At 38.3% G+C, this 16,611-nt stretch overlaps 1 long non-coding RNA gene across 2 annotated transcripts; it reads left to right on the forward strand.

Annotated features, from left to right (window-relative positions):
- The first annotated feature begins 2,842 nt into the window (after positions 1–2,842).
- LOC137487242 (uncharacterized) lies at positions 2,843–13,461 on the forward strand. 2 transcript variants are annotated; one of them, XR_011008397.2, is made up of 4 exons: positions 2,843–3,380; positions 4,109–4,222; positions 9,266–10,929; positions 12,316–13,461. It is a non-coding gene; the product is annotated as an uncharacterized lncRNA (long non-coding RNA). The 2 variants fall into 2 exon arrangements; XR_012398946.1 differs by having other exon boundaries at positions 9,266–11,557; positions 11,609–13,200.
- Positions 13,462–16,611: the final 3,150 nt, after the last annotated feature.

The raw sequence follows: 16,611 nt of genomic DNA on the forward strand, positions 1-16,611 counted from the left end.
GGAACAGGAGGAGAATGCTACGAGGTCTGCTCTGCTCTTTCTCGGCTTTATTTTGGAGAATAAAGTCTATTTTCTGATATTCAAAACCTCCGGTCTGATCATTTCTAACTGATAAGAAGTCGAATTATGACAACCCCTGACCCAAAAGTGCAGGTAGGTGACTCTCTCTTTCAACAGGGAAAACTCCAACACATGACGGTTGAGTTAGGAAGCTATAGCAAGTCCACACCAGTCAGCCAACTCCAGAGAAGAAAAAGTCCAGCCCTTCTCAAACTGTGCATGGAGGTGAGCCCAACTATCTCTAGTCAGTACCGTTTAACCTCCAGCACAAGTTCAGGCTCCTTCCTTCTCAGAGGGAGGAAATTCCATGTTCCAAGGGTTAGATTATGTGCCTGACGATAGGGTCGTCATAGTTCTGACGTTTGACCACCACCCATTTCACAATGCACCTACCCCTTATGGGTCATCCTGCCACTCCTTTGGGATGAAACCAGGCCCCAGTCCTGGCTTCTAGGTTGGCATCATGCATCATTCCGGGCAATGTCACGGTCCTTGATGTTTTGCTAATCATAGGGGGTTTTTGAATTGCTCTTAGTCTGACTTGTCACATACCAAGGGCATTAGCCCCTGACAACATAGCTCTAGGATCACTCAGGCACTCAAACCCTCCACCACAATAAGGTGGTGGTTCATTTAACATCATGCTTCAATAACATAAGATAAGACCATACGTGAAAGTGCCTGCTTGCATTTGCCAAGGCCCTATTTATATTTACATACACTGTTTGATGGAACAAACACGGTATCTAAACTATGATATCTAGGTGCTAGAGTTTATCTAAATTTGCTGAACTGTGAAGACAGAGCTAAGACTAGTCACAAACTCAACAAACAAGCTAACACAAAGTGACAAATGTATGCAGGAAGTCTACACTTACTGGGAAATAAACAACCACAGTCTATTTATAGAGAACTTTTTAAAGCCTATTCTAAAACACTGTGTTTGCACACACATGCACCACTCAAACACACAAACTTAAGAGTGTGAAAATAATACATTTTCTAAACTGATGTATTTAAATACAAGTCTACGTGAAGTATATATTCTGAATCAAAAATTTGTCTCTTCATGTTAATCATCAGGTGTTAGTTGTATTTGGATAAAGAAAAAATATTTTTTGTATGTTTATAACATGTCTATGTAGGAACAGTTTATAGGGGATTGTAGTTGTGGCAACAGATTAAAAAATAGGATAACAGCATGAAAACCAAATGTCACATTAACATGTACAAATTATAGAACATAATGAAATTAGGGTGTACTAAGACTAAGCTATCCAAACTTATCCCGGTTTATTTAACAAGTGGGAGTGTTTTGTGCCATGCCAGGGGGTTGTTAAGTTGGCCAGCCCTGGTCCAGTTGGAAGAGGTGGGCCAGAATGCAACTCAGGCCCCGTTTACACTAATTCGTTTTCGTTTTAAAACGCATAAGTTTTGCTACGGTTACGCCATACGGCCACACTACGCCGGAAAACGGAGCATTTCGAAAATGCTGGAGAGGTCGTTTTCATTCTAAAACGCTGCTGCTCCGTCTCAGTGTGGATGGGGGAAAACGGAGACATCTGAAAAACGGAGGCGGGGCTGCAGACATTCGCATATTTGCATATGCATATTTATGATAAAACAGAGCCAATATATCATCACTGCCTCCTTTCATTTTCATTGAAAATACGAAACACCCTCTGCTATGCTGAATATCTGTTTTATAATCAATAATAGCCATTATGAAAGAACAACACACAATAAGTTCATACATTATAGGAAATAAATGCAAACTATCAGTCACAGAATGTACGTGGTTACATTAATTATTAACTTATCTTTGCGCTCAGCCAAAACACGTTACGTGAGAACAAGTAATAGATTCAAAAGACCAAAGTCGGGGAATATGTCGTTAGATAAAGACAACAAGATAAATTAAATATCACGTTTAGCAAATATAGTGAGATTAGATCCAGCAGGAGATGCTTGATGAGCAGTCCAACCAGCACAGCTCTCATCTGGGTAGAAATGCTGCAGCGCGTGCCAGCGTGTGAGTGTGTGTGTGGAAGGGTATTTGCTGTCTAAAACATATGCTGGATAAGAGTGAACCATAGTTTTTGAACACCCAATATATTTCATTCTGTGTGTTTTTAGAACTGCATCCAGTCCTCAGTCATGAGCTTTTAATGACAAAAGTTCTGGCTCAGATATCATGTTAAGGGGTTCGTTTTCATACATGGATTATTCAGTTAGCTGGATTTGGATATTGACGATGTGTCACGATCCAGGATCATTTCGTTCTTCAAAGCTGATCCGAGAGTTGTTGTCATAGCAACAGTTCTGCTAGCTCAAACCTGGTTGGGAGCAGGCTCAATTCATATAAACAAGAATAGATCGGGTCAGTTCAAGCAAAGATAATACTGAAAGTATGTACCAAATGCTGATATTTTTAGAGCCTGCTAACGGATCAAATGTCAGACTATGTAAGCTTAGTTTATATATATATTTAAATAATAATAATAGTTAAAAGCCTGGGTGCTGGTCCACAGAGGGCTCTTATTTTGAGAGCTACGTCACGAGCTCAGATTTGGTTGACCAATCAAAGGAAAGTTGGCGTTTCAGCACTGCATACATGGGTATAATGAATTTTGAAGTTGTTTATTTATTTTCCTACCCTAAATTAAAAAAATGAAAATCGAGCCAAAATCTCACTTTCTTGTGAGCAAATAAAAAACAGAAAAACTCCCGTTTTCTTAATTTTTCTTTTTTTTGTTTGAAAACGGATATGGATTGGACGAAAGATACCCTGATTGATCAAGCAGTGAAACCAGCTTCTTTCGTTCATGACCATTTTAGGAGCTCAAAGTGCAGCACTGAAGTTCTCATTATTAACACACTGAAGATAATACACCTTCTCTGTCCATAGGTTATTTCTATTTAATCAGATTGACCATTTACTACATTGCGACTGTGTGTCTGATATGGGGTTTTCATTCTAAAATTATTTGTTTTTGACTCTTTTATTTATTTATTTATATTTTGTATGGAAAAAATACTTTATATAAATTCAGTTATTATTTGTTATAAGACTGTGGACTTTTGTTCAGTGAAACCCAGAGCACTTTTTTCTTGTCTGTTTTCGTGTACTTTTTGTAGAGTATGCATGTGTTTTTTTTTTTTTTTTTTTTTTTTTTTGTAAGCAGACAGTTCAAATCTAAAACTGAAGAGGGAAGTAGAGAAGTTAAAGTTTGCATTATCAGCAGTGGTAAGAAAAGGCTTACTGCAATATTCACACACTCATCTGGACTGGCAGTTTAACACACTTCAGCGTGATTCTGGTAAGCTCCCGATTTTTGATATTCAATAAAATATGTATTCCAATATTCCATGTACATACTATAATAAGTACATAATTATGTATAATTACAAGAATCTTTATTTAAACCAAACCCGTATTTGAACCCTAACCATACATGTAAGTGCATAATGTAATTTCATACATGGTTAATTACACAATTAATACATAGTTAACTGAATAGAAACACTTCAATGAGGACACCTAAAAATAAATTGTAACCGTACAAATTTACAATGTGGTATTGTACTGTGAGGTATTGTATATTGTCTAAACAATTGACCGTTTTGCTGTATTTAAAGATGTGTTGACCCTACTTAATCGCAATAAATTTTTTATCTTATTAACTGTTAATAGAATGGAATTTGATCAAGGGGTCAATGCTACATAGTAGTGGAAAGAAGGTTTGAAATGTAATTATGCATGTTACTGCAAATACATACAGTGTGTGGGAAAAGGGGAGTGCTGGGGACCAAACCGGTGACAGAAATCAATATTTTGGGGTTGTGGTTATACCAGATGATTGGGATATTGATTGGAGATTGTTTCTACTTTTAACTTGATTGAGGTTTTGAGTTGTTATTGGAAAAGTTTTTGTGTATTTGGCAACGGTGAGTTCAGTTGAAATGTCTGAGCAATATTCAGCCATTCCAGGTAATATGCAGAAATTAACTTTTGCTGCAAAACCATGTCTTTGTATCTTTTATCTAGCCAACGCTCACCAACTGCCGAGTTATCACCTCAGATACATCAACAGAGCACTGGTGAACCTGGGAAACTTCTATCAGTGAACAACGCCACAGAGGAACCCCAACACAAACGCAAGTAAGACTCTAAGTTGAACTAGTGCTCTTAATCATAACCTCACTGAAAATTCAATGCAAATGTTGAAGGATAACACTGTATTTTGATGGCCCCTAATGCCTTTTGTTGACTATAAGTTTCACTGAAACTACATGTCAACAAGTTCTCAGAGTATTTGAAGTTTTTACTGCTGATGCTGCTTTAACTGTGTGTCTGTGGTCTTATTGTAGAAATAAAAAAATAATTAATTATAGAAATAAAAACTCAGGACAATGTTACAAATTCACATTCCTACCGATTTCCAATGTGTTTTGTGAATCTGTGCCATTGTTGTAAACTTTTATAGATGTTTGTGAAGGAATGACGCATGGTTGCATGCCAAGCTTTAATTCTGTGGACATTAATCCCTCCCAAAACATGATATGGCACAAAATGAAGCATGGTTGGTTTTTAACCTGCAAGTCTTACAGAATTTTTACATCTGAAAAGGCTTGACACATCGCTCAGGAGTGGTTCAGCCACATTGCTGTAGTCAACACTAGTCCCGCCTCCAAGTTCTTCTGATTGGTCTACTGCTTTCTAACAGAATGTATGACAAAAGAGTGCTGCTGTGAACACAAAGGCCAATTACATGTGTTTTTGGAATGCTCTGAACAGCTCTGAAATGTTAGCAGGAAATGGCCATTTTTTTTTTAATTTCAGTACCAATTGTTACCAAACTAGATACTTTGATAACACTACTTTTCAGGTACAAAATCTAGATTCATAACCTCAATTCCATGTTATAAAATTAGATCTAATGTATGATTAAGGTGATGGGTCAGTCCAATGATTGCTTTATCCCAAAAGTCCTAATGTATCATTTGTGTCATGTATGTAGATGTTAAAATTCTCCCTCAATTAGCATTAGGACTATTGTCTGTTATTTTATTAACAATAAGCACCTTAGGTGCAAGTAACCTGGGGCCTCATGTACAAAGACTTGAGTTGAAGTAATACTAAAACATTGTGTATGGACAAAGCTGTAAATGTTCGTGCGCAGTAAAAAATTCAGATGTATGAAACACTGCGTACGCAGAATCCAGTGCATGAGCGCAAAACCCCTCCCTGCCCGTATGAATATGCTAATGACTCTACTTTGGAAAAAAAGTAGAGTAAAAAAAAAGAAGAAAAAAAAGTTTAAAAAAAAGAAAAAAAATAGAGTGGGAGAGTTTAGCTGATGTGGTTAACACAGTTGGGTCTGAACATCCTGTGAAGGAATTAAAAAAGAAATGGTCCGATGTAAAGGTGCAGGTTCAGAGGAGAACAGCGGCACACCGTCAAAGTGTGGACTGAACAAGCGGGGGAACAAGGGATGCTAAACTAACACCCTTTGAGGAGAGAGTTGCCTCAATTGTGGGTGACACTTTACTGTCTAGAGTAGTATCCGTGTCTGTGGGAGACATATATGTATTAGAGGAACACTTTGTTAGTGAGGTATAGCAGCACCCCTCAACTCTTAACAAGGCAGCACCACCCAGCTGCCCAATCGCCCGCTTTACAACTGATCGAGTGCCTGCCACCCTGGAGCCTCATCCCAACCATGCTGTTTGTGAGGATGAATTAATCATGGGTTGACCAAGGCCACCTTGCTACAATATTTGTTAAGCACATTTAAGCATCACATATTTGCACATTTATTGAATGGAAATGTTTCTGATTCACGTTTGCAAATTCGTCTTCAGATGGCGCCTTTATACCAATGTGCGTGCAGTAGATCGCTTCGATTACATTGGGAAAACCGGTGAAGGCTGCAAATAGCACTTTAATGTTTAGCTGGTCAACTGCATGGTATGGAAACCTTATATACCTGCTAGACATGCGGATGAACCCGTCCCATACAGCTGCCATTGCATGGCTCAAACACACTTTGTAGTGTGCAATTTAACACAACTGCCTCTAGGAGTCGCCAATGGAAAGCACACACAAGAAATTCACATACGCCAGACATGAAGTTGGCACGGACCAACGCACACTCTTACGTTAGTTTCATTGTTAGTGAATCTAAACGTGATTGACATGAAATCTGGCGAACGCAAAGTTTTCGTGCGTACGCAGCATTGATACATGAGGCCCCTAGTGTTTAGAAAACCAAACTTTAAAAAATATCCATTTTTACTTTATTCATTCATTTATTTTATTTTTGGCTCAGTCCCCTCATTAATCAGGGTTCACCACAGCGGAATGAACCACCAACTTATCCAGCATATGTTTTACGCAGCGGATGCCCTTCCAGCCTCAAACCAACACCGGGAAACTCCCATACACTCTTGCATTCACGCTGTAAAGTTTTTAAATTTACCTTGATCGCATGTCTTTGGACTGTGGGGGAAATCAGAGCACCTGGAGGAAACGCACGTGAACACAGGAAGAACATGCAAACTCCACACAAAAATGCCAACTGACCCAGCCGGGGCTCAAACCCGTGACCTTCTTGCTGTGAGGTGATCATGCCACCCACTGTGCCACCGTGACGCCATCTGTTTTCCCTTTGTTATATATATTTTACTATTATTCAATTTCATTATTTGATTTGAGCTTGCTCCACAACATTTTTGACATAATCTAATTTTATCAAAAATTAATTAATGGATTTCAGTCTGATGCAGTCCCTAACTCCTAAACCAACCTTCTTATCAAGAGTACTCAAAAAGCCCACCCCTCCCTCCCTCCCTCCCAGACTCCAGACAGCCAATAACATTCTCTCCAAATGCATATACACCCTTCACAAAAGTTACCAGTCTATCCATACAGCCTGTACCCTCTACACCATGTTAACCCTAGCCTTTTCCTCAGATGCTCTGAAATTAACATTGAACTTTAACCCAAACATCCACCCCACTATCTCAGATCTAGCTTTGTTGGATAAAGAAACCCTTTGTTTCAACATAGAATATCTCAAGGAAGCACAGCATACTCTCACCAGCCTCCAGCCACCACGCAAGCCATTTCGTCCTCTTACCCTTTCTTTCCAGAGTGAGCACGACTCCACTTCCTCTTCATTACCTTTCGTTCTGGAAGTCATTCTATATTATATAATTAATAGTTATAACTATACATAATAGTCATTCTATATTATATAATTGTATAATATAGCGGTTCCTTATATCATGTTTTCATTTTATTGTTAAGATAGTGAAACAATATGCGTATCCAGGATGATGTGAATAAGGTTTAAAGTACACTCTTCCCTTTGAAGATTTATCTGACATGTTCCTCGGGAGTTTGTTTTCCATGTCAAACTTGCGAAGTCTGAACTTACAAGGAGAGAATGCAGGACTGAACTGTTTGTGTAGGCTACTTAATATTGAGAAAAAGCCCCAATCAGAGAGGCGAATGTCTGCAGCCCCGCCTCTGTTTTCCCTAATCCGCACTGAGACGGAGCAGCAGCGTTTTAGAATAAAAACAGCCTCTTCAGCATTTCCAAAAGCTCCGTTTTTGGTGCTCAAAAACTCCGGCACAGTGTGGACGGATGGCATAACCGTAGCAAAACGTATGCATTTTAAAACTATAACTTGTTAGTCAGGGGTGGACTGGGACTAAAAATCAGCCCTGGCATTGTAGCCACACCAGCCCAAATTACCACACCGACACAGCCCCACCTACGTACACACACATTCATATTGGTGTACAGATGGTAAAACTATTTAAGCAGTACCATATTTGAGAAATATTTACACATTTGATGTATGTGACTGGAACAAAAACAACCCATTTATATATGCAATCATGTCATTAGTTTTTTTTTCGGCTAAGTCCCTTTATCAATCTTAGAACCAGCAAATATTTTACACAGCGGATGCCCTCAAAGCTGCAACCCATTACTGGGATAACCAATTCCCAATTGGACTACCCAATTCACCTATAGCATGTGTTTGGACTTGTGAAGGAAACCAGAAGGTAACCCACGCGAACATGCAAACTCCACACAGAAACACCAACTGACCCAGCTGAGAGAACCAGCGACCTTATTGCTGTGAGGCGACAGCGCTACCTACTGCGCCACTGCACTGCCCCCTTTCGAGACTAGTTCAGTTGATTTGATGTATTTAGCATTGTCTGACTTGACTGCCTTTCCCTTTTTATGGTCCATCTCTGACAATTTGTTGCACTTACTGTGTGCTGGACATTCTTGGAAGATCTTGATTAAGTCTGCGTAACCTCTGATTGGGTCGGCCCATCTCGAAACCAGCCGGTCGTTGCCGATTGGGCCAATTCTTAACATTGATTAATATTCTTACTATTATCATCATCAGCATCATCATCATCATCATAACATTCACATCTTGCAAGAGATAAAAGTTGCTTACATGTAAAAAAAACAATACATATGATATAATATTTCGTATAATTAATAAAAAATAAATTAAAAAAATAGCTGACCGGCCCACATTTAAAAAATGGTCCGGCCCTTTTGGCATTTGCCGCCCCTGGTGTTAGTGTAAACAGGGCCTAAAGTTCTCGTCAGTGAGTGAGGATAACCTGTGGATAACACAATGCGCGTGATCATCCTCTCATTCAGTATCCACCTGCTTTCTTTTGCTCATGCAACACAGTTATTTTTGTCAGTTGTGCTGCTTCTCAATTCTAAGATCATATATGCACACATTTTGACAAACGTTCATACACTAAAATTCTAATCTTAAGTGTTAAGCCAGCACTGGCCTGATCAATCCTGTCGACTGTCCCAAGCATCTCTCACGTTGGCCCCAGGTTATTCTTATAGTTAAACCCTGCTTTTAGGAAAACTGCAATTTAAGTAGTTAATAGAAGACGCCATGGGTGAAGCTAAAATCTACCTGCAGTTATTGTCAAGCCCTGATTGTACATGTTGATTGCTGCTGCAGAGTAATAGCCTGAGCTTGCTTTATGACTGATCTTGTTGCAGATTAATTAATTGCTGTTGCTCATTAATATCTATCAAAAGTCAGCCCACAAATATGAAAAATTAGCTTTAGTAATAGTAGAGCGTATCATGTTTAAACACTTTGTTATAATAATTATAGTTGTTTTTATGTCTTTCAGGAAGTGCAGAAGTAAAAGCAGACCATGGACAGCACTGATTTCTTCAACATCTCCCCAACTACATATTGGGATCATAATGATGGAGATGTTTATCATCAAATTCACCCTTATGATACTTATCACTATACGTATTTTAATGAAATCAGACTCTCCATCTTCGGTATCGTGGCTGTGTGTGTGGGGCTGCCGTGTCTGATTTGGGCTTTTTATTCTGTGCACCTTCAGAGAAAAGCAAGTGGTCGAATCTCAGCCTTCATCATCCTCCTCCTCCTAACTGACCTGCTGCAACTGCTCCTCTATCCATACATAGTGTCATATCTACTGTCTTTTGGTTATTTCCATCTTCTCCCCTTTACAGTAGTTGTATCTGCTTGTGTGAAGATCACTGGCCTTCACATGCAGGCGCTTGTGGCTCTGGAGGCGGCTCTGTCTCGGAAATATCCAAGGATTTCTGCTCGCATGTGCTCATGGCCTTGTTACATCATGATCTCCATCATCATACTTCTTATTCCTGTCATATTTGTTTTTGGAATAGTTTTTGGTGGTCCATCTGTTGGTGAAGTGTATCTGTATTCCACATTTGGCTCATTTCTGCTACCTGCTTGTTTATTGGTTGCCACAGGTATAATTATCTACAAAGCCCCGCCCACTGCTACCAGCACACCTGTCACTTACTCCAGACCAGGTGCAGCGGTGTTTGCTGTATCTTTGGTTACATTACTTGTGCTCTATTTACCAAGTGTGGTGCTCCTCATTGTGAAGCCCCACTATCACATATCAGATTCTTGGATGATAATGACGTTATGTTTGGTAAGCTTTACAGTGGTTTCCGAGCCTCTGCTGTGTGTGCTGGTCTGCAGACAGAATCTCAGTGCTCAGACAAAACAGACACGCATAGAGCTCAACTCTGAGCAGACATCAGTCTGAACTCAACACCTGGCAGGATTAATTCGGAACATTTAAGAAAGAAAAAATATACTAATTTGTAGTATCATAACATTATTTGTAGTCTTTTTTTTTGGCTGAAGTTAAAAATCTTTTTGTTCTTCTTATACTGTTCAAACTGCATTTTCTATTGCCACACACCTTACCCAATCCTTTAACTAAGCATTGGAAACTGTGCATGTCTACTTTCTGAAAAGAAAAAAAAACAACTACAAACACTCTATAATCTCTGATTCATAGGCCTTTTGAAAAACAGGATATTGGATACTTACTTTTTGCACAAACACGCACATAACACATGTTGGGTTTCCGTGTTTTATGTCTGATAACTTCCTAAATTTCAAAGAATACTCTTAGGCAGTACTCACACTAGGTACAGTTGCCTCGAACCGGGCCAAAGCCTCTTGTCCCCCCTCCCGTCTCCCCCGACAGCCCACACTCACACCACAAATGGGCTTCGGCACGCTTACATTATCGCTGCTGCACTGTTCAGTGAGAAGCGCTCTCTCACTCAGCAGCACATTGGAAATTTCTCTAGTTATATTGTTTCAGTCGCTTGATATGCCGTCAAATATTTCGCCAAACAGTCCTTAGGGATGCGGGGACACGCAGTCAGATATTTCGCCGAACAGATCCGCCACTTTTGGCGCTCATAAACAATCATAAAGCTCTCGTGCTGCAGGAATGAGGAGGTCTGCTGAAGGTGCAGCTGTCATGCAGTGAGGGGTTTGTGTCTTTAATAAACTACGGCAGTTTGCGTTCACTGAACAGTAAGAATGATTAATAAATCCATATGAAACAGTGCCTTAAAAGTCATGTCTTGCTTTCAGTTTCGGGCTTTGGCGCGTTTTGCACTCACACACAAGCGTACCGCGCCAAAGCCCAAGTGAATCAGCCCCATTCAGCGCACTCACACTTCTGAAATGATCCGGGAAACAGGCCTGGGCACGGTACGGATGGCATAGTGTGAGTAGGCCTTTAAAGAGCTCCAGTGTTTCTCTATGGAGAGAAGATCCTTCCAGAAGAACAGCAATTTTGGCAGCTCTTCACCAGTCAGGACTGTATGGTAGAGTAGTCAGATGGAGACACATGACAGATGCTTAGAATTTGACCATAAGGCACCTGAAGGACTCTCAGAGCATGAGAAATTATTTGGATGAAACAAAGATTGAAAATTTGTCTGGAAGAAACCCCAACAGCCAGTATAATGGAGCAGTGTCTATGGCAGGGATGGGCAAACTTAATCCTCGAGGGCCGGTGTTCCTGCAGAGTTTTGTTCCAACACTAGTCAAACACACCTGAACAAACTAATCAGTGTCTTCAAGATCACTTGAACTCTATAGGGAGGTCTGTTTGAATAGGGTTGGAGCTAAACTATGCAGGACACTGGCCCTCCAGGATCAAGTTTGCCCACACCTGGTCTATGGGATGACCCTTTGAATGTCTTGGAGTGGCCCAGCATGATCCCAAACCTGCACCTCATTGAACATCAGGGGAGAAATCTGAAAATTGTTGAGAACTGTGGATATATAAATGTATATAATCTAGTTTCAAATGAACAATAACCTACATTTAACTGAAAAGTTATATGCTTTGGTTCTTTCTGACTACTGGCTGAGCCAAAGTGATGCAAATGCTACGGGCAGGCTTTTAACAACTCTGCCATTGTCTTCGGGTAATACTTTCAGGCCAAAGAAACCCCTTTTGTTAATTAACTTGTATGGTCAGTAGCTGGGCAGGTTTCTAACACCTATACGCTAGTTATCATGCTGACTCCAATACTGAATTTGCATGCTTTGTTTAGCCATCTCCCCTCCTCCTAAAGGCAGATTTATACTTCTGCATCAAGCGCATGCATATGCTACAGCGCAGCCTACGCGTGGACATATAGCTCCATGCCGTGGCTGTCGCTGACGTGCATCTCTCAAAAAATATAATGCATACACGTAGCGCAAGCTCTGTGATTGGACGGCTTGGTAGTGCTGACGAGTGTGGGTGGAGGTGAGAGCCGCGCGAGCGTGTTGCAGCGGGTGTTTACAAGTGTGGAGTTCCGTGAAGGAGCTCCGGATGGAGACTGCTGTTTTGTCTTTACCTTATGATTGAAGTTGTTGCATGTCCGCCGGTTCCCACCTCAAAATGGCCGAGTTTGAGCCACTTGTACAGTAAGGTAGCGTTCAGAAAAAACAAAACACCAGCGAAGAAACTCGACACAGAGAAACATCAACACCTCACTACCAACTAGCATTTCAGAAGTGTATTGCAGAGCAACAGAAAAAGAGCGCAGAAGTATAAATGCACAGCTGCGCACAAGGCTTGCGACGTGGGTTTTGCCGATCACTTGAAGCAGAAGTATAAACCCGGCTTAAGAAGACATTACAGAAAGGACATCTTTGTCTCAATTCAGACTTTTGATAAAACTCGCAGACTGCAGACCTCCAATAGGCTCCTGCAGACACATACTGTAGACTTTTTGAAGACGCTGCACGACTGCAGATTAGCCAACACGTCTAAATCAAGGAATTCTGCTTGTTTTGATTATCCTAGACTGGGTTCTCTTCTCTTTCTCTCATTCATTATTTTACAACAGAACCAACAATCCTCATCCAACCGGATGGAGCTTGAGAAGAACTGCCCCAAAATAGCTGTGCCAAGCTTGTAGCTTTATAATAAAAAAAAGACTCAAGTCTGTAATTGGAGTCAGAGTTGCTTCGAAACTTTTTTTTTGAGTAAAGGCTGTGGATGCTTATGTACATATACATTTTTTATCTTCTTTTAAAATTCATAAAATTGCAGATTTTAAACAAACTTTTTTTCTGTTTTTTTGTTTTGTTTAATCCATTTAGGAATATGAGTATAATATACAAAATGCAATAACATAATGTGTAATTTGAAATGTGAAAATCTAACATGTCTGTGTATATATTATACAGTAAATATTAAAACCATATAAATAAACAACATACTATTTTTCCATTTGTCTGGTCCTGCTCATGAAGGGGTACTGTCCTACCTATTTCAGCTTCAACCCTGGTAATACACATATTTAATGTTCGATGTAATCTCAGCCTAAACCCGATGAGAGGGTGTGGCATAGAATAGCTCCTCCCCTTTAAAAAACAGCCAATAGTCTTGTTTTATCACAGCTCTGCCAGTGATAGTGGTTCAGTTAAAGCACATCAAATGAAAAGTGTCCTGAAGGGGGCGTGGCATGTGAGATACTAGAAAGCATTTGATTGGTCAGAAGATTTGATGAGAATCTGTAGTATGAAATAACTATGAATAAAACCGTTGATCCAGCCTGATCTCACGAGGAAACATAAGTATTTTTCGTTGTGTCAGTTTAGTGGCTAATTCACACGAGATCAGTCGGTTTTTTATATAATTAGACTGACCATCTACTGTATTGCTACTGTTTGTCTGATTTGGGTTTTTAATTTCTTAAATTCTTTAATAGTTTTAATTCTGCGTGATTTTGACTGGTTTTATTTATTTATCTGTTTATTAATATTATTATTTTGTATAGAAAAATCTCAAATTTGGGTAAATTCAGTTATTATTTTGTTTTACAAACTGTGGACATCTGTTCAGTGAAACCCAGGGCATCTCTTTCCTTGTCTGTATCTTCAAGCTTTTTAAGCACGCATGTTCATTTTTAGTAAGCATGTTCATTTTGTTAAAGCAGCTCAAAACTAAAACTGAAGAGGGAAGTGCCATGTAGAGAAATCATTTGCATTATCAGCAGTGCTAAGAAAAGGCTTACAGCAACATTCACACACACTCATCTGGACAGATAGTGTAACACACTTCACTCTGCTTCTGGTAAGCTTCCATTATTTAATATTTAATAAAATATTGTTTTAATTACATTTATATAAAGTACAGTCTGGGGTCACAGTGGCACAGTGGGTAGCACAATCACCTCACAGCTAGAAGGTTGCTGGTTCGAACCTCGGCTGGGTCAGTTGGCATTTCTGTGTGGAGTTTACATGTTCTCCTTGTTTTCGTGGGTTTCCCCGACAGTCCAAAGACATGCGGTATAGGTGAATTGAAAAGGCTAAATTGGCCGTAGTGTATGAGTGTGAATGTAAGGGTGTTTCCCAGTGTTAGTTTGTGGCATAAGCCTTTCCACTGCGTAAAACATGTGCTGGATAAGTTGGCGGTTCATTCCACTGTGGCAGTATAGACTCCCTGATTAATAAAGGGACTAAATCGAAGAGAAAATGAATTAACTGTACAGTCTGTTACAAATGTTCCAGGCACATACTATAATAATAATGCATAATTACAAAAATCTTTATCTAAACCTAACCATATAGGTAAGTACAGTACATATAATTGCATACATGGCTAATTACATACAGTAAAATTAATACAGTTTACTAAACAGATACAATTTAATAAGGACACCTTAAAATAAAATGCAACCATACACATTTGTTATGTAATATTTTATTGTGAGGTATTGTACACTGTATAAACAATTGTTAATCATACTTATACACATATACATATACATAGAGATATATATATATATATATATATATATATATATATATATATATATATATATATATATATATAGAGATATATATATATATATATATATATATATATATAGATATATATATATATATATATATATATATATATATATATATATATATATATATATATATAGATATATATATATATATATATATATATATAKAKATATATATATATATATATATATATATATATATATATATATATAGAGATAGATATATATATATATATATATATATATATAGAGATAGATATATATATATATATATATATATATATAGAGATAGATATATATATATATATATATATATATATATAGATATATATATATATATATATATATATATATATATATATATATATAGAGATAGATATATATATATATATATATATATAGAGATAGATATATATATATATATATATATATATATATAGAGATAGATATATATATATATATATATATATAGAGAGATAGATATATATATATATATATATATATATATAGAGATAGATATATATAGAGATAGATAGATATATATATATATATATATATATATATATATATATATATATATATATATATATATATATATATATATATATATATATATATATATATATTGTCACGGGGAGAAGAATCACACAACAAGTGAGAGCTCATATAAGTGCCCCGGAGGGTGGTTTATTTACAAAAGGTTCTTCCAGTGGTGAATTTAGGTTGGTGGCTTGTGTGCTCTTTGTGCTCCTTTCCCAGTGTGACAGTGGATTATTGAAGTGCCTCTGTGGTTCCGGCAGGTTCTCAGCTGCTGTCTGGGAAAATAGAGAGAGAGCGAGTTAGTGCTTGTTCTCCTGGAGAGACTTCTCCCCGTTCTGCTGTGTTGCTGCAGTTTAAATGCAAGCCGGCTGATGGGCTGCAGCTGGGGCCGATCAGTCTGAGTTGAGGGCTTGCAGGTGTTTCTCCTTAGTTTCCTGGGCGACGCTGATGATCCTTTGGGACGCTCGTCACAATATATATATATAGACTTTCGGCTAGTCACCGGCCTCACAGCTCTGTGGATGTCGGTGCTGTCACTTATTGATCTGCGATCGATAAATGTCACTTGTGTAAACACCACTGTGCTACTTGACTAGTAAAATAGCTTCGCTGCTGTGAAAAGCTATTTGATTATCACTACTTGTAGCAAAGCTACTGCCCAACACTGCTAATGTGATAAAATCGCTTTGGCCAGAGGAGTCTGGTGCCCTGAATGTCACAAATTGATAACTTTGTGAGTCATAGTATATCATTTAAAATGAAAGGGCCTGTTTTTATTTCTGTACCCTCACGATAACGACAAAAAAAACATTTTCTTTTATTAATTAAAGAAAGGCTAGGTTACATACAGTTGAAGTCAGAATTATTAGTGCCCCTGTTTATTTTTTCCCCAATTTCTGTTTAACGGAGAGCAGATTTTTTAAACACATTTCTAAACATGATAGTTTTAATAGCTCATCTCTAATAACTGATTTATTTTATCTTTGCCATGATGACAGTAAATAATATTTGACTAGATATTTTTCAAGACACTTCTATACAGCCTAAAGTGACTTCAAGGCTTAAGAAATATAAAAATTAGCTTTGTAATGATATAGAGTTTGTCATGTTTAAACACTTATAATGATTATAGTTGTTTTTATGTCTTTCAGGAAGAACCAGACCCACTCGTCACACTTGTTAATATGTCTTATCTTGAGGTCAGAATCTCCATCTTCTACATCGTGGCTGTGTGTGTGGGGCTGCCGTGTCTGATTTGGGCTTTTTATTCTGTGCATCGTCAGAGAAAAGCAAGTGGTCGGATCTCAGCCTTCATCATCCT

The sequence above is a fragment of the Danio rerio genome, chromosome 23 (assembly GCF_049306965.1).
Source record: "Danio rerio strain Tuebingen ecotype United States chromosome 23, GRCz12tu, whole genome shotgun sequence".
In the NCBI taxonomy this organism is placed as follows: Eukaryota; Metazoa; Chordata; class Actinopteri; order Cypriniformes; family Danionidae; genus Danio; species Danio rerio.